The following is a 27,887-nucleotide window of genomic DNA, read 5'->3' on the forward strand; positions in this document are numbered from 1 at the left end:
CCGCTTTTAAAATTCGTTCGTTTCTCTTGCACTCGTGACTGTTCACTGTATTTCGATAGGTCTGCTCGATAATACCGACAGTTACTCTATGTCGAGTAAAAGCAAGTGAAGCCACTAGACTTTTTCCTGGAATGATAAAATTGAAATTATTGTAAAAAATTCTATATTTCGGTACGGTTACGTTTCTATTTAGTTCAATGGTTTCGTCACGATTATTTCATGTCTCGTAAAACTTTTTAAAGCTGATTGATTTATATATATATATATATATATATATATATATATATATATATATATATATATATATATATATATATATATCTTGATAGTCAACCAATGATAGACGCTTTTTGAAGATGGACATGCAACTCGTCCTAGATTTTAACTGTAGTTAAAATCTCGTTTATTCGTTCACTGAACATATAACAATTGTTGGTTTAATGAATATCTACGCGAGCTATACAAACGAACTCGTTCTATATACGGTATACCGAATAGGATGTTATATCCGAATCTCTTATCTCTTACCGTCATAGTTGATATCTGATAGCTGTATCGTGAGGTCCTTCCTTTTTCTCTCTTGTTCTAATGACTAATGAGAACGTGAAAAATATGTCTTTCTCGATGCTAGCGATGAGTTCAAATGAAAAGTACGAATCTAACGAATTAAATATATTGATTCTATATATAAACATGTATATGTATACACGCGAAGAAAAAGAACGATATACGCTTTTATAAATATATATATGTAAATGTATATAGATGTATACATACGTAAAATTTTGTGCACGTTTATGCACGACTTGTGTTCTTTATACTACTGGCGTCTCGTCGCACGGACGAACGGAAGCATAGAAATTCGTGGCACGACCCAGATTTTAAATCGCAGTTTATTCATCTTCGCGGAAAGAAAGGATGTAATCGCGATTCGAATCCGACCGAGCGTGACGATAAATAGGAAGGTGGCTGAAATAAATAACGCTCCTCGTTCATTCGCGAACTTTTTTCTTCCATCTGCCTTTCTCCTCCTTCTTCCTATTTTTCTTTCGCTCTTTTATGTTTTCTTCGATCCTCCAGTTTTTCGCATTTGCCTCTTTCGCAGAATTCGCAAAATTCTAATGCCAAATTCTCTACAAAAATTTTCTAAAATATCAATATTTTCGTAGATAACTATTTTACCACAATCTCTGAATCGTTGGAGAATTTCGAATGGAATTAGAGAAAGCGATAGAATAAGCTTCGTACGACAAACGAACAATCTATCATATTTCGCTACGTAAATTTCTATTATATTGTGTTCCAACGGTAATATGATTTCGTTCGATTCGTAACAACGATAGCTCGCTATCTTTGTGCTCAGAATTTAGACCGAAAGTATTGTAAAATAGCGAAGAAAGAAGAGTTAGCTAAAAAAAAATCAATGTCAATGTGAGCAAAAAAAAGAGCTTTCTGTCTCGCTCTGGCATTCATCGATCAACTTTCACTCTGTCGATCCATCCTTGACAGCTCGCAAAATATCGGAAAAGTACTATGCTGCTATCGACCATACAAAATCCTCGTCGCTTTTCCTTCGTTTTTTGTTGTTTCACCGATGAACGATAGACACGCATGTTTTGTCGCTTCGACCGGCGTTCGAACGTGTCTTCACACATTCTCACTTTTTTCGTTAGCAGCTAATATATATATATATATATATATATATATATATATATATGTGGATATATATATTCCCTTACATTTACGCAGCTATATCAATGGCATGTATAGCAGGTATATGCTTTGAAAAGCTTCCCAAAAACCCTTGATCCGTCGAAGCTAAAGTAAATGAACGTTTGTAGAGTGGCTTTTAACGCGAAACAAAAGCAGCGGTTTGACGCAAGCAAAGTACGAAAAAGAAGAAAGAAAAAAGACGAGGAAACTTCCTCGAGCCGCTGAATTTTATGATGAAATTCCATAGAAACTTCATCGGTATACCTATCAAAGGGGTGGTTCGATCGAATTCGTAGTGTTGACTCGTACGTCAATTTTTCTATGGTCGCAACGACGTGTATGCGCATATACGTGTGCGTATGTACCGTGCATATATTTGAGTTAGAAACAAACTGAAGGTACTCAGGGTGAAAGTTGAGACGACTAAATTGCTTTGCCAAGTCAACTTTTGGTGTTTTAAATTCCGTGAAACAATGGCGGTGCACAAGTTTGCGAACAAAACTACTCGATTTGATCAACGAACGTATCGATACTGTTTAAACTTCGTTTCTTTTCTTTCTTTTCACATTTTTATTAAAAATTTTCATTATCGTTCGACGGATGAAAATCAACATTCGTACCATCGACGATATCGTTCAATTCTATTAAACTCGAGCTTATCTCGCAGTTTCCCACAGTTAGAAGTATACACATTCACATATTTTATAATACGCTTTTATTTGTCAAAAAAATTAGAAATAATTTTAAAAAGATTTTTTGTAATAGGTGTAATGCAAATTACGTTAATTAGAAAAAAAATAAGAAAGAAATATAAGTAGAAAACGCAAACTTTTATTAAATTATATTCTATTGGAAAGACCGCTTCGTTCTTCCTTTATATTCCATAGAAAAATATCTCGTTTTTATGTGAGACTACCTGTATTAACAAGGAAAAAAGAACGAAAGAAAGTTCTACGAATTCGTGAGAGATGAATTGATGCGAATGCGTGAGAGATGAACTTACACACCAACATTTTCCATATAACTTTTTCCTTACATCTCTCTCTCTCTCTCTCTCTCTCTCTCTCTCTCTCTCTCTCCCTCTCTCTTTCTCTCACTTCCCATCCATATTTTCTTATTTTTGTATGTTTCAATTTTACATCGCAAATATTAACGATATTATCATCGCATTCATAACTTCAAGTAAGTGCTGAAGGGCACTCGCGCACCCTCAGCACCCTCAACGATGGTATTTTTATAAAGAATATATGTCCTTGGAAATTTGTTGGAAACGACTCGCTAAGAAAATGCATCGAACAAAAAATATTGACACCATTGACATCATTCTCCGAGTTTAGGCATTTCTTGTCTAATACATAGTTTTCGAGAATGTATTTAGTCGAACAATAAAAAAAATTATAAAAAGTTTATGATTATAAACGTAGACAAAATGATTCATGGATTTGTCCGGCAACTACCCTTAACATATAGATTTGTCACTTATGAGTCGATACGGTCACCAGAACAAGGAATCACACATGAGATTATTTAAACGGAGTATTTTGATTTTTCCACGAGCAACAAACGTCATTTCTTCCTTTTCCATGCACTTTTTTACTCAAACTCCTTCCTTTTCCTTTCTTTATCCTAATTTCATTATTATCTTCGTGGATAGTAAAGGAGAAATCATGAACCAATCGTACGATACATTTTTAAACTCGAATAGGAAAATAGTCATTAGTTAGAGTTTCATTAACAACACCGATCGTCTCTTACTTGAAAATATTCAGTACAATTAACGATACACGATTAACGAAACGCGAATAGCATAGTAATAATTATATTTTAATACGTCAAATATATCGTCGTAAGTTTGAAAATTTCATTAAAAAAATTTTATTTCAATTTAATTTAAAAAAGTGTCTTTTACCGTTCATCTCTCTCGCAAGTTTTTCAGGATCCATAACAAAAAATTTCCATTCTGTCATTAATTCGCGGGAACGAGATTAGCGATATTCTACAAAGAACAACGTAAGCGCATATCCGGCCTTGTGGCGCCACTCTTTTTCATCGCGACTAGTAGATTTATGACTCCCAGGAAGTGGTATCCTCCGTGTAAATCAACCATCATCGCTGATAACGATGTAAGAAGTAACGCAACGTAACGCATTCTCGTAGTTGAGATTGCGCAACAATAAAGAAAAAACAAGTTACTTGATTGACGTTGAGAGAAAAGAACGAGAAAAGAAGAGAGATAATGTTGGCGCTTATTATTAGTTAGCGAATTGTCGAATGAAGATTTCTCAAAGGACCAAAAAATGTTCGTAGTAGAAATACACGTGAAAAATAAGTTTTACGGCAATGGCGTGAATTTGAATAACTGAACGAACATATTATTTCGCGTATGGACGATATTATTCGAGAGTCCTCGAATATAACTCTCGATAGTTGTTATTTTAGACTTTACGAATGAGATGATTGAACATACGAACGAGACTCAGTGTCCGAATGAGACTGTGTTAAGTCTATATCTGTATGTAATTGAATGTAACTTGAAATGGAATCGAGCTTGCGTCTGTGCGCGAACGAATGTGTCTTGAAACCCAATAAGAACGTGTAACTGTAAATTCACACGACTCACGTTTTGACCGTATCAGTAATTTTGCCGAAATTGGCGTCAACCGATTGTAATGTTCGCACACGGTTTGGCTTTTGATCGTACGCCAACTATCCTCTTGCAACTTTCTTGTGTTTGCTTTTCCTTTGTTTGCGTGAACGATTGAACATCGATTGTATTTATCGATCAAGACTAAAACGATTTAACTAATCGAATCGTCAAAACACTTTAAAACACTTTCATTAGGATATATGCACCACTGGCGATTAATTCACTTTTCTTACCGTATCGCTGCGTCTTGTGTAAGTTATATCTCTGTCACGAGTAATATAATCGGTGTGAGTTAGAGTAGGTAATGTTCGTAAACTGAACTCATGCTTTACAGTTTTTTATATTTATATCCTTCTTTAATAGTGTTATACGTCTTGCAGTAATTAATCCGTGTTAGATGCGATGCAACGCCAGTACACATTTGTTTTACGAACGCATGGAGAATAATAAATATAATTGAAAGGTATAATAACTGGTATATAAATTTGTGATAAGAAACAAAATATAGACAAATATACGTCGAAAATAATAATTAGTGAATATATTGTAGTAAAAATATTATTTTAATAAAAATCGAAACATAAATTTATTTCCGCGCTATCCATGATATATGATTATCTAGCACTTTTCTCATACGTTTCTCCTATAGAACTATTTTAATCTATACCAATACAACTATTGTTACTATTACTACTGCTATTATTACTATTGATAATAATATAATATATTATAATATGATATAATAATAATAAAAGCATACTTAAATATTATATATATTATGTACATTTTAGATTATAATAATTGAGTTAATGATGGCATGTAACTACAATATTTGGAAAAAAAATTGATAAGAGTATCTTATTCATGACTGTTTCATCTGGTCATTTTTAATTTGGAACGCATTTTAAGGATAAGATTTTATGGTAGAATTTCGTACAAATTAACGTTCGCAAGATCGATAAAAGAATAAATAAGAACCAAAATAAAGTCAATATAAGCGAAAGCGGAATAAAAACAAACAGCTATTATGAACTGGTGATACGATAACAAGCCGAAAAGACAAGGAGATACGATACCGACGAAAACAATAAGAGAGTTTCCGTATTTGTCTTCATATCTCCTTAGTATCATGTATACCTTTCGACGGGATAGACATATCCAAATTATCAAAGGCACAATTCGTTAAAAGTTGGAAAACCATCATGCGAGACGGGTTTAGACATGGAATGCACCCAAAAGAGAAGATAGAGATCTTCGTGAGAAATTAGTGAGTACAGATTAGCTATATATATCGTTACCTTTTTCTTTTAAATATATTTTGTCTTCTTTTGTTATTATAAATTATCGTAAAATAAGTAATAATATATAATGTAAGATTTACGTGAGGCGTATAATATTTAAGTACATATTTTTCTTTCTATTTCTTCTTTTTTTATCATTATTTTTATTATTACGTTGTTATCTTATATATTATTATTATTATAGTAATAGTAGTATATATTATTATTATATATTATTATTATATATTATTATATATTATTATTATTATAGTAATAGTAGTAGGAATAATATAAAATTGACTAGTGCTACACAAAAAATAACATTGACAGAAACACTATTCAATTGATCGCATCGAACGAATATTGTCTCTTTCATACTTCGTCCAATAAGATAGTCTAAACATTCATAACTTGAAATAAAACTATTATTTATTATTATTAATAATTTCTAATTATTATGTATCGTTAATAGACTTTGTAGCATATACTTTCGATTTATATAAAAAATCTCTAAGATTTTACCATCAATCGAACAATGTTCCTTTTGAGAATTCAAGCTTATAGATAGCCTGGAAACGAATTACTGATTTAATTTTTATTAAAATAATATATAATATATAACTATTCAATAATTGTTATTTTTGACAAAATAAACGACCAAATATCATCGTAGCTTCCCCGTATGAGCATCGTGGAACGCGATCCTTGCATTTGAAATTTTGATGAGTACCTTTACGAACGTTGTAAGCATAATGTTGTTGACACATGTATTTCGGCCAGAAATGTTGTTGTACCGAGAATTATGCGTTGTTCCAGAGAACACGTTCACCACGAATTATAAATCCTCTAATTGAAATTAATCAGAATAAGACCTATTTTTTATATGTGATGATATGAGTATGACTGACTGAATAACAATAGGCGAAGTATAATAATATAACAAATACACACACATATCCTTAAGATACAATAATCATACTCGTGAGTCGTAATATACAACATGTTAGAATTTTAGGAAATACTATTTCTGTAATGACGTTACTGGCTGTGGTTTGATAGAAAGTTTTTTGATTTTGAACGTTTGAGTTATTTTAATAAATTAACTATCAGTCAAGACAGTTTGAACAATTTGAAAAAAATAATTTGAAAGAAAAAAAAGGAGAGTGTATAGGAGGAGTTTCCGAGTAAAAGCATACAGAAAAGGAAAAATTACTTAATTACGTAGACGTGTTCCGATAGTTCGTTTTAATATGTTTAAATAATTGCACGTGTGATCTGTTGTCTAAAGAGTACAAAATATTTGCTAGTGTGTAAAAGGACTGCGAGCGTGTATAAAATAGCAATTTTAAGTATAGGCTCCAGAGAATCGCATGGCTCGCTTATAGTTAGTTTACGACCTGTGGTTATTGCCTGACCTCGCACGTTCTAGAAAACTGCGAGCTTAACTAGAAACATCCAAGACTCGGACAATGGTGGACAATATATTTTTTATCCTTAGTCTGCATGATTATATATGACCCTTGAGAGAAAGTTTAAGACCACCAAGAGTGCGAACGAGATCGTCGATAGAATGGGTCAGAAAATCCCAGCATCGATTTACACACACGAACAAGCAGACAATCGACTAGTTCACGGAAACAAAATATAAACTATTCAAACGTGTCTGTGAAAATTGATAGTTGGTTAGAAACTTTGTTTATTTCAGCGCAAATTTCAAGGGAACGTTATACGAAAATTATTTTTCACGAAAAATGTTCAAAACAGCGTAATGAACAAGATTTCATTTTAAAAACGAAGAGTTAAACAAAAAACCGACTTTCTGGAAATATTGAAAAAACTTTTTTTTTTTTTAAAATAGTATTTTTCCAGAATTAATTAAATTTGAATTCTTAGTTATGCTCGCCAGTGTAAACTATTATAAAATCAAAAGTGATGAATAGCTTTAAGAACATTCTCTTATGCTAAATGACAAATGTGTTTATTGCGTTTAATTCTGCATACAATTGAAATATAGGTAATGAAATGAAATAAATACATCTTCTTAGGGCCTTAGAACTCAAAGGTCTGTTTATCTCACGGATTATCCATTTCACTAAATTATTCAAACAAGCGAATTATGATAAATGATTTTTGCCTTAGGAAGGTATATTCCATGTTTCGATACGGAATAGATAAAGAGTTTAGAAGGAAAGATAACAAAAAACGAAGTCATAGTTTTACTAAATTCGTTAACGAAGCCGAGTATCATCGTTTATTCTTTCACGGTGTTGATATTTCAGGCTTTTGATATGTTAATGTATTTAAATTATGTTTCTAGAATCAACTTTAGGGGAGAGTAACAAAGGGATGTTTCGTTATATAAGCAAAATAATAACTATGAATTCCTATTAATCCTTCATTATATCGAACAAAAATATACGAGAGTTTCGATATCTGATATACAGTTTTACACACCGAAAAATTTTAAAATCTGTCTCCGTTATAATTTGCTCTCTGATTATATGCGAGAGAAAGCTTCGATCCCAACATTTTTTAAGCGATAAAAATATGTTAATAATAAGTACAGAGGAAAGAAGCAAACCTATTAGAATTTTGCTATTATAATTCGATAATATTCGTTTATATGCTATATCTATGAACCGATTGTAAGGAAAAGAAAAAGAGAAAGAGGGATACTGGTGGCTTTAATGAAAAGGAAAAGTTCGCAGAAAATAAAAAAAAATAAAATAGAAAGTAGAATTAAAAAAAAATTTGGAGGAAGGGTTCATTCACTATTATCTTCGCTAGAAGCCGAATGAACAAAACGGTTTTTATTTCATATACAAGTACAGAATATTACAAAGCATCTGACCTCTTTTATATTTATTGAAACTCACGGTTTTTCATTTTGCTCTTTTTCCTTTTCTCTTCTACCCTCTTTTCTGTTTATTTTCTAAGCCATAAAAAATCACATCTCGCTCGGTTTCTTCTCGTACGCAATAGTTTTCCACGTAAATGAAAAGAGAAAGAGAGAGAAAGAAAAATAGAAAAGAATCAGATAAATTCGAAGTTATGTGGTCGTTGATGGAATAAACAATTATTTTCCGTTTAGATTCGCGGAAAATTCAATTTCATCGACAGGATCGATTCGTATCGTTTGCGATTAATCGACTTCTTGATAAAGTGGTAACGTTTCGTGCTATCGATAACCCCTCAAATATTTCTAAAAAATATAAGAAAGGAGAAGAAATCGTTGTTAAATCAAAACGAGACAAATGAAACAAAAGATTCAATTATACTAAGTGAAAAGAAATAAAATGTAGGCGATTATGAAAATAGATACATAAATAGACAAAAGGAAAAGAGAGAGAGAGAGAGAGAGAGAGAGAGAGAGAAAGAGAGAAACAGAGAAATGGAAGGAATTATCCTGGACTAAAAGTAATATGACGAAACAACTACGAAACTTGATAACAAAACGATAGAAACAACAATAGAGGAACGACTGTAACCATCGATAGGAGAAAACTGGAATAGGGTCTGCATTTGTTAAATCGGCTTGTATACAATCGATGGTGGAAAGACTGTACGGGTGGGTGTTGCTGGAGGCAACAAAACCAGGTCAGTATCAGGTCACTGAGCTCTCTCTCTCTCTCTCTCTCTCTCCCTCTCTCCCGCTCTCTCTCTCTCTCTCTCTCTTCCATGACCCGTTTCCCCATCTCGCTTGTTCTAAACGGCAAATAAATTCGAAGTACTACTTGTTCAGTTTATTAATTATAAATAATATTAATAAATGCATTTTATTGCGGTATAATAAGTGAAATTTCAACGAGGTCAATGTTGATATAATCGGAGAAAAATTTTCCGGTCGATTACGTATATTTCCACACGTATATACGTGATATTGTATATGAATATAGGTATGTAAATTGATATTATAAATTTGAAATGCGAGGTTTAACGTTCATAAAATTTATAAAATTTTATTCGCTCAGTAAATCATAATGGGAATTCCAAATAATAAAATTCAAATGGGATTTATTCTACTATCGAAATGTCACCGAAACGAAATGATCAGGGAATGATGGACGTATATTTTTCTTTCGTTGATGTTAGAATGATTCAATGGATAATGTTGGATCAAATAACAATTGCTTGGATGGATACCCCTTTCAAACATTTTTCCTTTTTTGATACGTCATATGTTATCGTTACCAACAAATCATTTTTCCACTTACATTCACGTTTCTCGATTCTTTGTCATTCCGTTTTTTCGTATACGTAACACTCACCATGAATCTTGAGTTATCTAACAAATAATAAACGTTAAATATCATTTCTGAATACAAAACTAACAAAAAAGTTTTCTATGAGAAACGAAAGTTTTCATACGAATTTTTCGATTATACTTATCAACTTTTTTCCATTTATAGAAAATGTTTGTGAAAATGGCTCGATAAAAATTTTGCTTATATCATATATTCCTTGTAGATCGTCATGAAATAAAACTATAGTCGTCAATAAAAATAAATATTTGATAAGATATCAATTTATATTAACTTGATCCAAATGAGATAATAAAATCGGAATAAAATCGCATGATTTCTATTATTCAGTTACATTACTTTTAAATGCTACTTTATAGACCGTATTCCTATTGCATCGATTTATGGTGTGGTATATGTATATCGAATATAATATGCGTGACAATAAATGCGACAAAATACGGTATTATTCGACGTAGTTCGATAATGCAAAATTAAGACTCTTTGAATTATAAAATTAATTAAACGATTATAAATTATAAATTATAAAGATATACAATGATACATAATTATATGATGATATATAAAGACATACAATGACATAATGATATAGCTCGATAGCACAAAATCAAAACTCTCCAAATTATAAAGTGTTCGATTAAGAGTAATTAATTTTTTTACAAATTTCCGGCATCGGATTCTCATTTAGTCAAGAGTTGAATGAATGAAATGAATAAATAAAGATCGCCTCTACTCTTTTTCTTTCTCTTTCTCTTAGAGTCAATAGATAAACGTATTATCCTCGTGTTCCGCTTCTTTTTACACGATATCTTTTTTGAAAAGAAAATTCAAATATTAATGATACTTAAGTAAGATACAATTTTGAAACGCTTTCGAGCATATCGTGATAAGTATTGACATTCTCTTTTGTCTCTTTTTTATCTCTTTTTTGTCTTTAGATATTTTTTTCTTTTTCCCTTATAATTCCACATCGTGCATAATTTTTCTGAATAGCATGATTTACGTTCAAATATATATACACATACGTACACGCTGAAGGAATATTTAGTTCGCGGACGACGTCATAGTAGTCACCTAGTGGAAGTAATGCAAATCGCCAACGAGACTAACGAAACCGTGACTAACGTTGATCCGTTGCTCGTAGACCAAAAGATCAAGTTGCTTTTGCTAATGAGTAGGAATACGAGGGAGACCATTACGGTCAATAATCGCGAGATCGTATCATAGCTGTGCCTAAAATACCTTGGACTTCTAATCTACGAGAGACTACGTTTCAACGCACATCTGCAGTAAGCCAGTGATGAAGTGGCAAAGGTTGCGTGCTCTTTGGTACGCGTAATGCCGAATGTCAAAGACCTGAACAGAACCGAAGGAGATTTCTATGGGGCATAACCACCTCGATTCTGCTTTACGCGGCACTGATTTCACCCAGCGCAGTGGGCAACACAAACGAGTTTATACTCTAAGCTGGCTTGGTGTACCATATAAAGTTAGCCAGCGCGTTCCGCACTGTGTCGTAGTATAACGTAGTATAAACGATGACCGTGCCGATAACGTGAGCAACAGGACAGTCTAGTTGATCGACGGACTATCGTATTGCATGGAGCGGTGAATGAGAGCATGGTTAGGAGACATTGACGAAGGGGATGCAAAGATGAACTCATTGACTCATCGCCTTCATCACGAGAACCTAAACAGAACCGAAGGAAATTTCTGTCGAGCGTGACCACCTCAATTTTCCTTTACACGGCTCCGATCTTGGCACAAAGGGGTATATACGATGGGTTGTCTCGGTGTACCATGTAAGGTTAGCCAGTGCGTTCCGCGCTGTGTCGTATAACGCAATATGTGTAGTGCTCGTGCTGACAACGCGAGCAACAGGACGGGTTTAGCTGATCGACAGACTATCGCATTGCATAGCAGCAGAATTGGGACCCATAGACCGAGGGAATACGAAAATGAACTCATTCACTCGTCATCTTCGTCACGACATGGGCCGAACGACGGTACAGTGAGATGGGCTATTACCTCGTTCAATTGTTGAACGATTATAATTACTACTAGCTTATTAATATCGCTTTAGACTGTTCTCCAGAGGTCGCGAACACGTTCTTCGGTTGGCCACGTTTTCAGAAGAAACAGTCAACAGATTCAACAGTCATCTTCGGAAAACACTGTCACTCGGATAACATGTTTTAGCGGACCTGACCAACCTGGAGGAGTCCCGAACTATCAGCTGTGGTTCACCTCCTAGTGTGTCTAAACGCATTTTTAGATTTGTCGATAAAGAAGTACACGCAAACACATTGATATAAGGTCCTTTCTTGCTCTTTACACCTGTATATCGTACATTTGGCAATTTTCATAATTGGAAATTATATATTTAAAAACAAATAGCAAAAAGAGAAAGAAAGAAAGAAATTGAAAACTCTATTTCTTTTATTCCATATACTTTTTCTCTTCCTTTTTCAATTCACATTTTTTTTCTAATTCTTTTTCTTCCCGTTATTTTTTTTCTTTTTAATGTAGCTTTAGTTCGTGTTTGGAGAATGATATAAGAGAGAAGGAGAAATAATAAGGAGGATATGTTTCAAAATATTTCCCTACGAGAAGCGGAACGTTATAAAAAGAGCAAATGAATGTCGTCGAAGTTCTTCTCTTTGTTACACTACATTTGCAGGATCTTTATTTCTTTATACGAACTACATAAACGTAAGTTGTCTGGTTCGGTGTAGTCATACAAACGAGGTCATACATATGTGACTCGCCCGGCAACCAAAATTACGTATGTATGTGTGACACTCGCCGTGAAGTTGTTAAGAAAATTCCGAAGTTTGCCAATTGGTTTCTATAACTATTGGTATTTCTAGTTAGCGCTAGTATCTACTGATGATTCTGTTTGTACTATAGTTCGTCAACGAATTCTGTTAAAAAAGAAATATTCGTAGCAATAGAAATGTAATATTAAACATTAATCAACCACGATACAAAATAATATAATAGAGAATAAAAACTGATGTAAAGTATATTTTCCATGTAAAGTGGATTGACATGAAATTGTATGTATGTGGTATGATATAGATATAAGAAAAAAGATGATAAAAAATATAAATAAAATGTACATATGTACATATGTAATTAGAAATAAAAAAGGGAGATGTAAATGGGCAAATAAACCAGAGAAACAAAGAAATTATATTACTAAATAGAAAGTCCACCAGCGGACGATGATAAATAAAGTCGTGAAAATTTTAGTGCTATCATGTGACGAAATATCACAAGTGTCTTTCGTAATGCTTTTAAGTAGAAGGAAAATAAAAATGGTACGAGGGTGAACTTTACTTCATCGGTTTATACATTTTCTATTTGCTTTAAAAACCTCTCTTATATTTGTGTACTCCTTCTATTGCTCCCAGTTTTCTCTTCTTTTCTTCTCGCGTATACTGGAATATGTATACGTATGTGTGCTCGTAATGTGCATCGCATGGAAAATTCTTGGTAAGAACAATTCTTGGTAGAAAACAATTTAGAAAATGTCATTTTACCCTTAAACTCGTACGATGCTATGAATATCCTCGTGTAAAATTTCAACGTTGCCTATTTTAATATCGAGTATTTTCTTGCTTGAAAATATCTTTTCAATCGTCTATTATATAATCAACGAGAAAGAGTGAAAGTGAAGAGATTGAAAAAGAGTGGATTAAAGTTGCACTACGAAAGATTTCGTATTGTCATAATGTATTAGTTTACCTATTTAGTTACGTATCGAGCATTTTGGTTTAAAAATTTATTTCTATTCGAAGGATACTTTTACTATCGATTTTAATCAATTAATATAATAGGAATGCGTAACAAATACAAAAAATTTCTTTCAAATTTTAACGCAACCCAAATACGACATTCATATTTACAGATATGAGATCTAATTATATTTTTCTGGAAAAAAATAAAAGAAAGGAAGAATAAAAGTAGGAAGAAAAAGAGAGAGAGACACACACACAAAATATTCCAAAATTTTAATTTGTCACATCCGCGTTTAAGAACACATGATAACAGCAGTAAAAAATCTCTGTCTCTTTCTCTCTCTCTCTCTCTCTCTCTCTCTCTCTCTCTCTATATATATATATATCTTTTTTTGCACATATTTCAGTATCCTCTTCTTTTCCAAGTCCTGACGACCCTTTACATTTTTAATGAGACTGCGAACTCGAAAAGAAATGACTCTTTTATTCATATTAAACAAAGAAAGAAAAGAAACAATAATAATGTACATCGCACAAGAAAAGCGTAGAAACAAATTTCGAAACATCTGTATCGCCTAGGAGCCAGAACTCCAAGATTTGCGTAGAGGACTCGTTATACTGAAATTAAATCGCTGTGTTCAATTGATACATCCGAGTTTATTTCAAGGAGGATAGTAATCAGTTTATTATAACCGTAGGCAGTACTATTTTTCATGCTACCAACTTTGAAACACCCCTACCAACTACTTTCTCAATGAATAAAATTTTACTTTTATAAAAGCATGATGAAACTACTTTTTCTTGAAGATTTCTTTTTCTGAAGATCTCTTGGAAAAAGAAGACACCAATGAAGACAATTCGTTTCTACTTTCATCTTTACTTGCTTTTCTCAAAAGTTAATATTTCTTTTCAATGGTGAAATCGTTTTTTTTTCAGAATTCCTATAAAATTTAATGAGATTTAAACGATAAAAGTTTTTATCAAATCTCCGAGATCATTCGACGATCCGCCATCGTTCGAAATATATTTCGAACTATATATATTTTTAAATCTTCACGAATTTTTACTAAAATATCATACTCAATTTGGCGCAATAACGATGTATCTACATATACTTTCAAAGAATTGTGTGGAAACGAGCACGGTTCGTTACATCCTTGATTTCCCACGTGTCCCCGTATTGACCACGTTTTCGCGCTATTTGCTTCATTTTCCTCTCCCTTCCATATTTTTTTTCTCTTTTATTCGAGAAACGCCAGTATATTTACCGCAAGAATGCACATGAAAAAAAAGACGTACCATATAATATATCCTGAACAGGGAAAAATAATATATATCTTTCTATACTCGATTAATCGATTATTTCCATTCTAAAACCTTCTCTTTACGCTCTTCTTCCTTTCTTTTAGCGATGTTCTTATATGTTTTAAGATCACTCTTTCAGGATATATATTCGCTTTATATTCGAAATTTTTATTCAGAAAAGCCATAGTTACGTTTCCTCTCATTCTTTCTCTTTCTTATCTTTTCAACGGGAGTAAATAATTACGCAACCAAGTTACATTTTTAAAAAATGAACGAGCGTTCTTAGAAAATTCAGCGACCCTCTTGAGAGAAACGCTCGGTGACCCGATGGATAATTGAATTCGAACCTTTTCGAATTTTTCACGGTTTTCAAGACACGAAAGAGTATAACGTAGCTGGAAGAAAGATCCGTCTCACTAATGATTTGCCTTAAGCTTAAATCTTAGTCATCGATATACGTAAATCGATTTACTTATTTAGAAAGGAAAGAAAATTAAAAAGGAAAGAAAATTATTCGGCACGTCTACGTTTTATTTCGCGTCGTTCACAAAAAGAGAAATTTGTTTTATAAACCGACTGGTTTAACCGAAAGCCTTCGAGGCTAGTCGTGTTATAAATAGGAGGTTGTGGTTTTTTTCATTATCTTCTTTAAAATCAAAAGAAGAAAAAAAAAAGCAGGCGAATGACGAGAGAGAGAGAGAAGGTGAGGAGTGCGGTTGAAAGGTGTATTATTTTCACATTGAGATGCCTTAATTAAAATTTCTTCGCGTTGCGGAACGTCGTACCGCGCAGGAAGATCTTCCTGTCGACACCAAAAAATAGTCCTGCGAATTTGCATTCTTCTTGCATTCTCTTCCAACGAAATTTTACGAGTCCTCCCTCTATTTCTTCTTCTCTTTCTCTCTTTCTTGTCTTTCTCACAATATTTCTACGACTACCTCTCCACGTTACGAATGTCTACCGAAGGTTAATCAGAAGTGTTGATTAAAGAAGCCATTTAATTACAAATCTAAAAAGAATCTAAACGATGCTTGGTATTACTTAGACGAGTTTACGAAATTGGGTCATGGTGACCTTCTAAAAAAGATTTCTTTTCTCTTTATCTTTCCGTTATTGATCTTTCTTCGTTATCTTCTTTCATCGGTTTCTATGCTTTTATATCGTTTTCCTTCTAAACGTACATTTAAAAGTTATAATAAATTATGCTTTCTTTTCATTTCACGTTTCTTTTTTCATTAGCGAAGAAATTTCGATAAAAACCGAGGTATTTAATCTTTCCGTTTGTTCTTCGGATGCAAACGCGGCTTTTTAATTGGAATAAAATTGTTTTCGATTAAACGAGCTTTTTATCGAACTTCTTTGATAAGATTAAATTCAAGCGAGTAACTGAAGATCAATCACGTTAAAAAATAATTTAAATAATAAAGGTATTTCAAAACGAAATTTTGAAAATGTAAATATAGATAACATTTACAAAGATAGAACGAATAATTCGATTCACATTTTCGAAAGAGTAAAATCCATTTGATGTTTTTGTGTTCCGGAAAGCCACTCGCATTACGACCACGTACATCGACAAATTGTATATTTATCATAAATTTTACGGTAACGATAACGGACATTTAACCTCAATGTATATGTATGTAACACATAAATCATTCCACGTAGCACGTCGTACACGGATCTATTACGGTAGTACGTGCACTTTTTATCGAAGGTCGTACGTTAAAGAAAACAATCTAGGAACGATTCTTGATTATTGCAATAAAAGAAGAAAATATAGCTGAGAGGTCTTTGCTTCCGAATCGAAGGTACGTTCAAAGGAAACTGCATGTCAATTTCCACGCTCAAGCCTTACATTATCGACTTTTTCCGCCCATATTTCCATGCATAACTAATGAACTTTCAAACGATTTCAGTAAGAGAGTCTTGAAATAAAATTTAGTACCACCCAAAAAGAGGTCAACATATCCATGAATCTTAAAGATCCCTCGGTTAAATAACTCTCTCTCTCTCTCCCTCTCTCTTTTTCTTTCTCTTCCGTTTTTCTTCTGACTTTAAATATTTTCAAATATACTAGAAAAAATTCTTAATAGGTAAATTTTTTTACATAACGTCAAGTCGACGACAACGTTTTCCGATAAATGCCTCGTAAAATAATATTCTAAAATGTCTACAGGGTGGTTCAAAATAACTAGTAGTAACTTCGGAGCTTGTAACTTGATGAATTTCCAACGAATTTTAAGTATTTTTTTCTTTTTATTAATTAATAACACGAATAGAAAACTTATATATTACATCTACTCGAAATGACTACCTTTACATTTAATATAAGGATCATAAAACGCTTTCTAAAGTTTCCAATAGTATTCGTACGTTCTTCCACGATTATTTAACGTCAAGTCTTTTTAAATTATGCCACTGTAATGTATTTGAAATAAGATATTTTTTGCTCTGGAAGTGATCGCACGAAAAAATCCATAGTAAAGGTGGTTATTTTGAATATCTTGTAAAATATAGTTTTTTATTTGTATTATTAATTTATAAAAAAAGAAATAATTAAAAAAAAAATAATTACAATTCGTTGATGATTCGTGAAGTCTACCAGTTATTTTGAACCAGACTGTATACATTTTACTAATTAGTTTATTATTTCTGTCCAAACCACTGTATATATATATATATATTTTGGATCTATATTCACGACCTGTAGTAGATATGTATATTCGGAGCTTTAACAATATGTATACTCGAATTTCCAACTCATATAAATTTCTTTTTTTTTATTCTAGCAGGTTTTTAATTAATTTCTTAAATTGTAGTCGATGATCATTAATCGTTTAACAATTTAACATTTAATTTGCTTGACGTGCTATCTATATGAAAATTCATAGAAATCTCGATATTTACATTTTATTCTGATTATAAATATTTTATATTGAAGATCAATATAGGGATCCTAATTAATATAAAAAAATATGTACAGATTTGTAAAAGTTGTCTAGTTTCGTGAAATACATGTCAGTTTCTGTATACGACTTCAATCTAATAAAATGTTCGCGAACGTGTTAAACAGGGCGATCGTGCTCACATTTCGCGTTCAAAAAGCGTCAGGTCACGTTACGCAATTGACTTTGCGCTCGGGTTCATCATATATTGAAACAAGCTTTTTGACATGACTGAATTAAATTTTTCGACGTGAATAGAAACAAGCGCATCGCTAGTCACATTTCCACAAAAGTTTCTTCAAAGACTCCTAGCACTCAAACGATTAATGAGAAAAAAAAGGATCGACATTTAAATAATGAAGTATCTTTAGCTACTTGGAGAAAAAGTTTCAAAGGCGTTAATAAGTCGTCGAAAAAGTTTCACTGGAACATAAAAGTTCTCGTCTCGTGTATTTAAAGATTCAGAGAAATTCCAAAAGTCCGTGTTTGAAGCATTCGCATTAAGAAGCGAGCTTGCAACGAGCATGCAAGTTCCGTGCGATTCTACAAAAACAAAAACAACAGCTAGACTGCATAGACTGCGCCAAGCTGACGTCATACGGAGTTTTTATGCATCTATCTGGAAAATGAATGAAGGTTTACGCGAAGTCGTGATGCTGTAGACAAGAAACGAGAATGGAAAGAAAAATAAAAAGAGCAAAGAAACAGGAAGGGATAAAGAGGGAGAAAAGGAAGAAGGGAGAAAAAAGGAGGAGGAGGAGAGGGAAGAAGGGAGAGAAATTGAGAAAAACCGTGCATGATGAAGAAGGGTGAGGAGAAAGGGACAGAACTCATGGCTGACCTCAAACGTAAAACGTACGTACGTGTGTGTATGTGTGTGTAGACCCGTAGCCAGCCATCTTCAATCAACCACCTCGTCAGCGTTCTATACCTTCTAATTTCATCTGCTATTCGCGTCAAGTATTTTGCTAGATTTTTCATGTCACGATACATCCGTACATCGTAAAAAGTAAAAATGTAACAAGCGAGAAAGAAAAGGAAACAAGGAAATATACACGAGCAAATTAATACTAATAGATATAATTATTCTTCCTATCTCTTTAATAGAAACGTATTTATTTGAACCGAGCAAAGTTATAAATTTTGGTAGGTAATATTTAATAGAAAAAATCTTTCGATACGTTTTATCTTTTATATATATATATATTATAGGTATATTCTTATATTTAAAGAAATAAAATATTTAATAAAAAGACAAGCAATCAAACAGTAAAAACTATAAAACAGTAAATCAAAATAAATAAGTAAAATCATATGACTTATCGATAAGAACATTTTATATTCCGCTTTGCTTTTTCCATGTTTTATTAACGATGAATATTAAAGAACGAACGGAATAATATGAAAAATAATGCCGAAACATTTTTCCGATTTTCTCCCGTTGCACATATTCCAAATTTCAAAAATCTAAAATCGATACGAAAGCCTTTAAAATAAGTACAAAGCCTTTCTCAATTTAAACAAAAATTGGTTTAAAAATTAAGACTCGGGAGATCGATTAAATAGAAATCAAAAGTCATAATTACGAAAAACAAAATATAATTATATTAATTTATCTTATGATATATTGCGTATGTAAATGTATATGTATAAATGAACATAAATGCATATATAAATTATGGTTAATTTCAGAAATATTTTCCATTTCGCAAAATTAAAATTGATGTACTTTGAACAAAGTTATAAACGTTTGAAGCGAACTTTCTTTCCTTCTCACGCAGGTTCGTTTGAACGGATATTACTTTTACACTGAATTATAAACTCAAATAGAAACAATTGGCCTTTTCCTCTTCTACCATTCAATGCTTCAACTATCAATGTACCCAACCCACTGGTCCAAAACTCGAAATTTAAAACTTCATTTTTGAGGTTTTGGCTAGAGTTATTACTACCCAACCCGTCGGATAGTCAGCTACTCGAAAAGATACTCGGATAAATGAAAAATATTCAGGTATATTTTACTCGAATACTCTACCATGTTACCCGAATATTTACAATAAAGAAAAGAAATATTAAAAAATTTTATGGATCTTTCGGAATCAGGATATCAGTCTTTGTCCTAAAAATATTCTAGAGAATTGCTATTTTTATGTAATAAAAACAAAATAGCATAAAAAATAAAACTGTCTATGACGTTTGATATAATTATTTCCAATTTGAGATAATACGATTTGTATACATATTTCTACAACTGCACATTTTATAATCACATTAATAAGGATAAACCTCTTATACTTTTAATTTTTTAGTAGCATACAAGTCGATGTTATAATCGCGTAAACTACGAAATACGAAATATAAAGAATTTTTCCCACAGTAATGTAACATAAAAGATTCATATATATATGAGATTTTTTAAATGCGATCAACGTGTGATCTATTCAATGTCAATTTATGTACAGTTTCTTATTATTACTTTTTTATATTTTATTATTACAATTAAAAAAAATCTAATCACTTTCTGATTTCGGGAAAATTTCAGTGTCTTTATCAGTAATGTGATTTTCTAAATACTGACGTTGTTTTTGATATAGTACATAGATATATATATACATATATATATAAAATAATAAAATATGGGAGAAATCTTCTATTGTCTTTTTTCTAGAATTTTTCCTTTTCTAGAATTTAGTTCCACGTATTTTTAAAAATCTTTATTCCTGAATTCTGTTGTTTGACAATATTCATATGAATATAATGGCTTTTTTAATATCTGCTCCATGAATTAATTGAATGCTAGATGGCATATATTACCATGAATATAAGATAGCAAATTTTTTAGTCGTTCTCGGATATTTTTCGAATGCATCCGTATTAATTGTGTATCCACAAAACAATATTCGAAGAACATCTGAAAAATAACGTATTGTATGTATCTCTTCTTAATAATTGAAAAATAAAAAAGTGCAATATATCAGCTGTTTTCAGACTTTTGCAATTAATTTTTCATGAAAAAGAAATTAAGATAAATTAAAAAAGAGTAGAAATCAAAATTATAACAAATTCATATAAATCTGTAAAATGCGAGATCTTTATGTTTCGACGATATTATTAGAATCTAATAAAAATGAAATTACCATTACTGAGAACTTATAGAAAAAATTTAAAAACAAAATACGTTCAAATGTTATTTATTTTTTCAAATTCGTAGTGCTTATAAGAAAACCCCTGTACAAAGATATTATTTTATTATAGGCAGACAGTGACCGTCTATCAGAGAAGCAGACGAAATCGAAATTTACCGATTATAAGTATATTTAATTTTTTAATTATTTGTCGTTAGAATTATTTGACCCACTTTACTGGTCCTGGAGAAGTCAACTTCATCGTGCACTACATCTCGCAAGGAGAAACCTCGACATATGTATAAATCTAAGATTCTCTACGTGTGAGTAAAGTTGAAAGCATGTTAAAAGTTGCAAGTTAGATGTCCATAGTTGGACGCTCCTTCAAAATATCGATTTTAAATTTTAAAATATGTAGGTCGTCGAATCGTGTCGAATTTTTCGTTTTACATTATTAACATCTATGAGAGGATCAGAAAAGTCTTACGTTATTTTCTTCTGAAAAAATTTTTTTTTTTAGGCATCATGTAAGCAACTATCGAAGAATTTAATATATCTATATAAATGTACTTCAACACAGTCGCGACGTAGTAACAAGCGTCGAATTATCACAAAGAGACCTGTAATCGATCTCACTCGAAGGGTTTTTTATTTTTTCCTTTCTGCAAGTTTGGAGTAATTCCATTTCTGTTATTTCGAAATATTTTTGTGATCAATTTATATATACAACAACATTCTATTTATTTTTAATCGTATTTTTATATTTTATAAAAGGTCATTGACCCAAAACTATTATTTACATTAATTGAAAAAAGTAAAATCTTTTTAAAGTAATCATCAACGAAAAATATTTGTACGTGTGTATGCAATGTAAAGTTTGTATTCTTTCGTATTGATTTTTAAGTTACAAGTTTTTATGCACGATCGTTGAAAGCGTCAAATGTAATCAGCATCGCTAAAAACGTTTGTTACTTGGCTGAATGTTCAAAGTGGTCGTCCCAGTTTGACGACAATCTATATAATAACATTTAAAGTGCAAGGAATATTTACAAAATGAACATATATTTACAATAACAACATATTGCTCGTTTTCAATACAAATATTTATTTTCTTGTAAACAGGAAAGCAAACTTGATTCGCATTTTTAAATATTTCTTTTTTAAAAAGACTTACTCTTTTTTTTTTAAAAGTGATAACATTTATTGAAATACGAACGTTGACCGCTAATTATATTTAAGAGTTCATAGTTAAACGTATCAATGCATAAAATGAAATCGCAATCGTTTTCTACAAAGAAAAGAACTTTGTTGTTTTCATCGTTAATAAATTCGCAATAAATATTTCTACTGCTGACAATATCCAATAGAAAAATTCATCGAATAAGTATGGCGATTGTTTTCCTCTAATGAAGAAACCACTTAAGGATAATGTATTTAAGAAGAATTCATTTTCTCCAAATGGGTCTCGGAAAAATATTAAGCATCGAATAGCAAAACAGTCACAACTCTCTAATCAATTATGATATTGAAAGAAGTAACGAGAAAACATGCAAATGAACAACAACAAATGGATTTAATTTTATTAGAATTAAATAATATACATTTTCCATCTGTATATCCGAATAAAAATATTAAATAATATTAATAAAGAGGACTTTGATTTTTAAATGAGAAAGGTTGCAAACATGTTATGAAATATAAAGATATGATTAAATATAAAATAAAATATTACTTTGATTTTGAATATGTATAAAGGAAATATTATGAATAAACAGAGAATAAATAATTAGTTAAAACTTCGAAGGAGAGAAAAGAGAAAACGAGTAGAATCGATGTGAATCTCTTTGTACTATAAACGTAGCGTTTTCCGTTGTATTGACGGTATGATTAAAATATGAATCAAGTTTTCTGATGATGCGTAAGGTAAAACGTAAATATTAACTTCTCAACTACATACATCGATCATAAAAAACTTGTTCGTTTCACTCGTCGATGTCGATACTTTAAAAACAAGGAATTCTGCTTCGATTTGACATTTAAATTTTAAAATTCAAATCGATTTTTTGAAAGAAAATATGAACAGGAAATATTTAAGGATATCTCTTTACTCACCAAACCCCTTCAGAATATTTTCAAGTTTACTTGAATATCTCAAACCTATATGTCATGGCCTCTTCTTATCAGTGAGATACTCTCTCACGTACGCTCCCTCTCATCTCGTCGGCCGTCCTCAAATCTTGGCATTCACGATAAAAATCGAGTGTCTCGGAGTACAATTTTGCTAGAAGCTCTTCTCTTGACTAGCACTGTACAAGAAAAAAAGAATAGGAGAAGAGAGAAGAGAAAGAGGAAGGGATTCTTGGTGAATGAAGCGCGCGGAATAAATTTTCTTCGTGCTCCAACACGGCCATACTGGTATTGGATTTCGTTCTTTTTTCCTTCGCCCATCATTTCAGAAGACTGTTTTACGACTGGTTACAAAACTTTGAAAAGTACTCCAGTAAATCGTGAGATAGTGAAGAGCGAACATAGAATCGAACCATCTTTCTTTTTTTATACTCTCTCTCTCCCACTCTGTCCTCCGCCTCGTCCTTTCCCACATCCCATATCTATCACAATTCAAAAGATCTTCGATGTAATTTTTAAGGCACAGATACGTTCTGATTCGTTCGTGATCTGCTGGTATACTTGTTTACTTCGATTTTCGTGAATCTTTATCAGGAATACCAAAGTGCGGTTGAAAGTTCATATGCTTATATCGAACTTTCATGTGGTCCTAATGATATAAGCAGATAGGAAAAGAAATTAAAGATTCCTACGTTGCACGGATTACTGAGACTTAAAGCATTAGAGAAGCGCGATAGACTATCGGTTTTTCGAACGTCGATATATTATCCAGCGAAGCTAGTCTCATACTTCGTTAAAACATGCGCTCCGGAATAATTCTCCCCCACCCATCCTCCCCCAAAAAATTCCATCTTATCTCCCAACGCGAAATTCATATTCCTTCGATATTGCATCATCGAAGAAAAATAGCAGATTCATTCGCGTGTTATGAGAGAACGAATCAGGCCGAAAGAAGAATGTTGAAAAGCAATGCAATATAAATTACCACGTTAAACAACATTTCAATATTCTAGATTTGATAGATTAAAATATAAAGTATTTATTTAATATATATATATATATATATATATATATATTATAAAATATACAGTATATGTTTAATACATAGAATATAGATATATTATAATATATTTCTTTTTCGTTTGGGTTATCTTTTATTCAACGACGAAAATTTATCCAATATTCGAACGATATATCGAAAGTATATCGAATGAAAACTTATTTTTATTATATTAGATTGTCAAATATAATAAGGTTCGTTAGACAAATTATACATTTCGTTTTCTATTAATTTCTTTTGGTGTCTTTTTTTTTTGTAAAAGAAGAGCGAACTTTATAATTTTTTGATATTTTAAGGAGAAAAAGAGAAAGGAAGAGAGAGAGAATTGAAGAGGTACTCTCGAGAAGAACACTTTACGTAGTCGACCATCGAAACGAACGATTAGAAGCCGCGTTCAAAAAGAAAAATCCTTATTGAAAAGTCCTTTTCAATAGGAACGCATTCGCCTATCCTTCTTCACCCTTCTCTACCTCTTTTACTCTTCCTTTATATCCCTTCAATCAGTCAGATATTTCTATTCTTTTTTCTTATGTTCGTTGACGAGTCAGAATCAACCTTACTAATTGCGATATCGTGTTTTTTTTTTTTTTTTTATACTCTCGTGACTATCTCAGCGTAAACGAACTTGGTCGACTGTCCTTGTTTTCTCATCGTCGCTTCTCAAGCAGGATCGAGAAGTTCTCGACTGATAGTCTTTGATCAATCCTCTCTTTTCCTTCCTTTTTCTTTTTCTTTTCTTTTCTTTTCTTTTCTTTTCTTTTCTTTTCTTTTTTGTACTTTTTCTTCCTCTTCTTAGATGCACGTTCCTTTTTGGGTTGAGAAATTCTTACCATTATTTCGATTCTTCGTTTTACGCTCGAGAGAATACTTAAAAGTATTTTTATCCTAGCTTGTTTTACCATTACATTTTCGATCCGTTAATGGAAATCGGAAACTTTCAATATATTTTCAATCATTATTCGTTATGCTATTTGTTAAGTATTCTAGTATACTTGATTTTATATTCTCGCTGCGATCATCCTATATTTATTAGTTTTCCACATTTGAATAATATTTAATTCGTTCGAATATATTTTTATCGAGTACGGTAATTTACGGTACGGTTCGATAATATAATAGGCTTTTAGAATAGAAATACAATATATAAATCGATAATGTACAATTCCAAATAGGAAATAATAAAAGATTCATTCACTTTCGAAGCCACCATTAATTCTAAATAATACACATGACATATTGTGTAGCACCTGTAATATTTTATCGCATTTAGCAATTGAAATTTGCTTCAGATATTAAAGTAATTTGAGATTTACTTCATAGAAAATAGATTGTGTGACGTCATCTTGTAATATAACGATTAATGATATAATTTTATTCTAACATTTATAATTCGCGAACTGACTGACTGACGTGATTGTCAAAATAATGAAGAAGTACAATAAAAACGAAGAAGGAAGAAAGCTCAAGACTCATTTTTCCAAACTTCGGAAGTCCATTAACGAGATTAGTTCCCAAGGAATGGAAGCGTACGAACAATGGCATCGTTGGTTACAGTTGACTGCAGTAAATGCAAGAAGACGAAGAAGAAGAAGAAGAAGAAAAAAAAGAACTCGAGAGATGTGCCGCAGAAAATAAGGAAGAGATAAAAGAGGAAAAGAAGTTACAGAAAAGGGTCTAGATCTTAATGACGTTAAAATCTGCATTACGAGAGGCGTATAAGAATCGTCTGATATCGATCCTTGGTATTCGGATAACGTGCGAAAAAAGCAAAAATAGAAAGGAGAAAGAAAAAGAGATAGAAATAGAAAAACGAATATAGTATATTGAAAAAGAAATTATCTCGCGCTATCGAAATATCCGTAAAATCTTTTCATAGGAAGAAGTCGGACAATCAGGTAGGTCGTACGAATCGACACTTATTACGAGTAAAACTTCAACCTTCGTCGTTTACGCTTGCCACCTACGACGACACATTCGATTGGAAATAAAACTCAAATCCTGAACTTTGTTGCATATTTGTCGTTCGTTTTATCATCGATTACATTACCGAAACAATCGTAAAATTAATTAACGCGAAAGAGACGTCCGGGTCGAAGTTCCTTTGAGCGAACTTTGATTATGAGATCGTCGTTGATCTTTACGATAGTTGAAAGTCTTCGCGATTAGCGTGCTTTAGATAAGATTTACGGACTGATATTCGTAGGCGAGATTGAGACGAGAAGAAAAACGTGTCTTTTCGAAGTTTTCCTAACTCTCCAAGAGCCTTGGAACGTGTCATTACGAACTCTTCCCTCTTTTTGACACTTTCCACTTTTAACACTTCAAATGTTTCGTATACTAGCTACATCCTTTTTAATACTTAACTCTTCATACTTTATATTTTTTATACGTTTTAAAACGAATAAGTATTTTCGTCGTCCGTTTTCGTGTCTAAAAAATTAATGACACATACGAGAGGAACGCACAGTTATAATAGGTACCTTTATTACGGTCGTGCATTCTTAAAACGCGTTTAAATCGTCAATAATGAATCGACGAAACGTTTCACAATTATTTCGTCTTTCGAACTATCTTGTGCGCTTCATAAACAAGAACACGCGGTCACGCGGAGAAAATGCGAACGTATAAAAAATCTATAAAAAGGAAAACAACGACATAAGACTGAACGAATAAAAACTGATCCAACGAAGTATCGAGCAGAAGCAAAATTTCAAAGCGAATGGACACGCTTGAAATAATTCGCAATACGAAAGCATATTACAAGCGTACGATGATCGAGATTCTTACCTTGAGGCGAATGTCCGCGAAAGAGGACATCGAGCGCGTACCAACACCCTCCGTTCTCCCTCTTCGTCTCTCGAAACTTTACCGGATAGGCACACCTGGACGATGACACAGCCCGCTTACGATCGTATTCTCTACTTAATGGAATTATTTAATACAGAGATAGATAATCGTTAGATCTTCAAGTGACATAGATCGTCGGAGCTTGTAGCGGCACGTGAACACCACGGCCGAGTGGCGCGACTGAACTCCGCTGAACCGAGTTGGAGCTTAACTTAGCGGAGAGAGGGAGGCAGCGACCGAGGAAGGGTGAACGAGATCGGAAACGACGTGGGGGTGGAGGGAGGGGAGGTGGACAGAGAGAGAATTGTAACGAGCGTTGGGGGTTGAAGGAGGATGGGAGAAGTTTCGCTACCTGTCTCTTTCTCTCGTGCAGTTCATTTTTTTGTTTCCTCTCTTATTTTCTCTTTCTGTCTTCGTCATTTCCATTCTGTTCTCTCTCTCTCTCTCTCTTTCTCTTTATTAGACTCGGTTCTTTCACTCTCTCACGTACACACACATACACACGCACACAACATCGATTTGTCGACTGTGGCGCAAGCGTCGCGATCCGCCGTATGCGCGTTCTCGAGTTTTCGCTCTTCGCGCGCGTACCGAGAACCAAGATCCCACCAATCCGGAAGTTCTCACGCGCGCTTTTTCCGTTTCTTGCCTCCCCCGCGTCTATCGAGAAATCTCTCTCTCTCTCTCTCTCTCTCTCTCTCTTTCTTCTTTTTCTCTTTATTCTTCTTTTTTTCTCTTTTTCTCTCTATCTCTCTTTCTGTGCAACGTGGATCATTGAAACGTGAATTACGTAATGATTTCGGTATAAACAATGCAATGGAATACATAGA

At 32.6% G+C, this 27,887-nt stretch overlaps 1 protein-coding gene across 1 annotated transcript in view; it reads right to left on the reverse strand.

Moving 5' to 3' along the window:
- LOC127062890 (uncharacterized) overlaps positions 1-27,246 on the reverse strand; it is a 75,612-nt gene extending 48,366 nt beyond the window's left edge. The window contains exon 1 of the mRNA XM_050991855.1: positions 26,998-27,246. The gene's annotated coding sequence lies outside the window, so the exon portion shown is untranslated. The remainder of the gene's footprint in view (positions 1-26,997) is intronic.
- Between the last annotated feature and the right edge of the window lie 641 nt (positions 27,247-27,887).

Source organism: Vespula vulgaris, chromosome 3 (assembly GCF_905475345.1).
Source record: "Vespula vulgaris chromosome 3, iyVesVulg1.1, whole genome shotgun sequence".
NCBI lineage: Eukaryota > Metazoa > Arthropoda > Insecta > Hymenoptera > Vespidae > Vespula > Vespula vulgaris.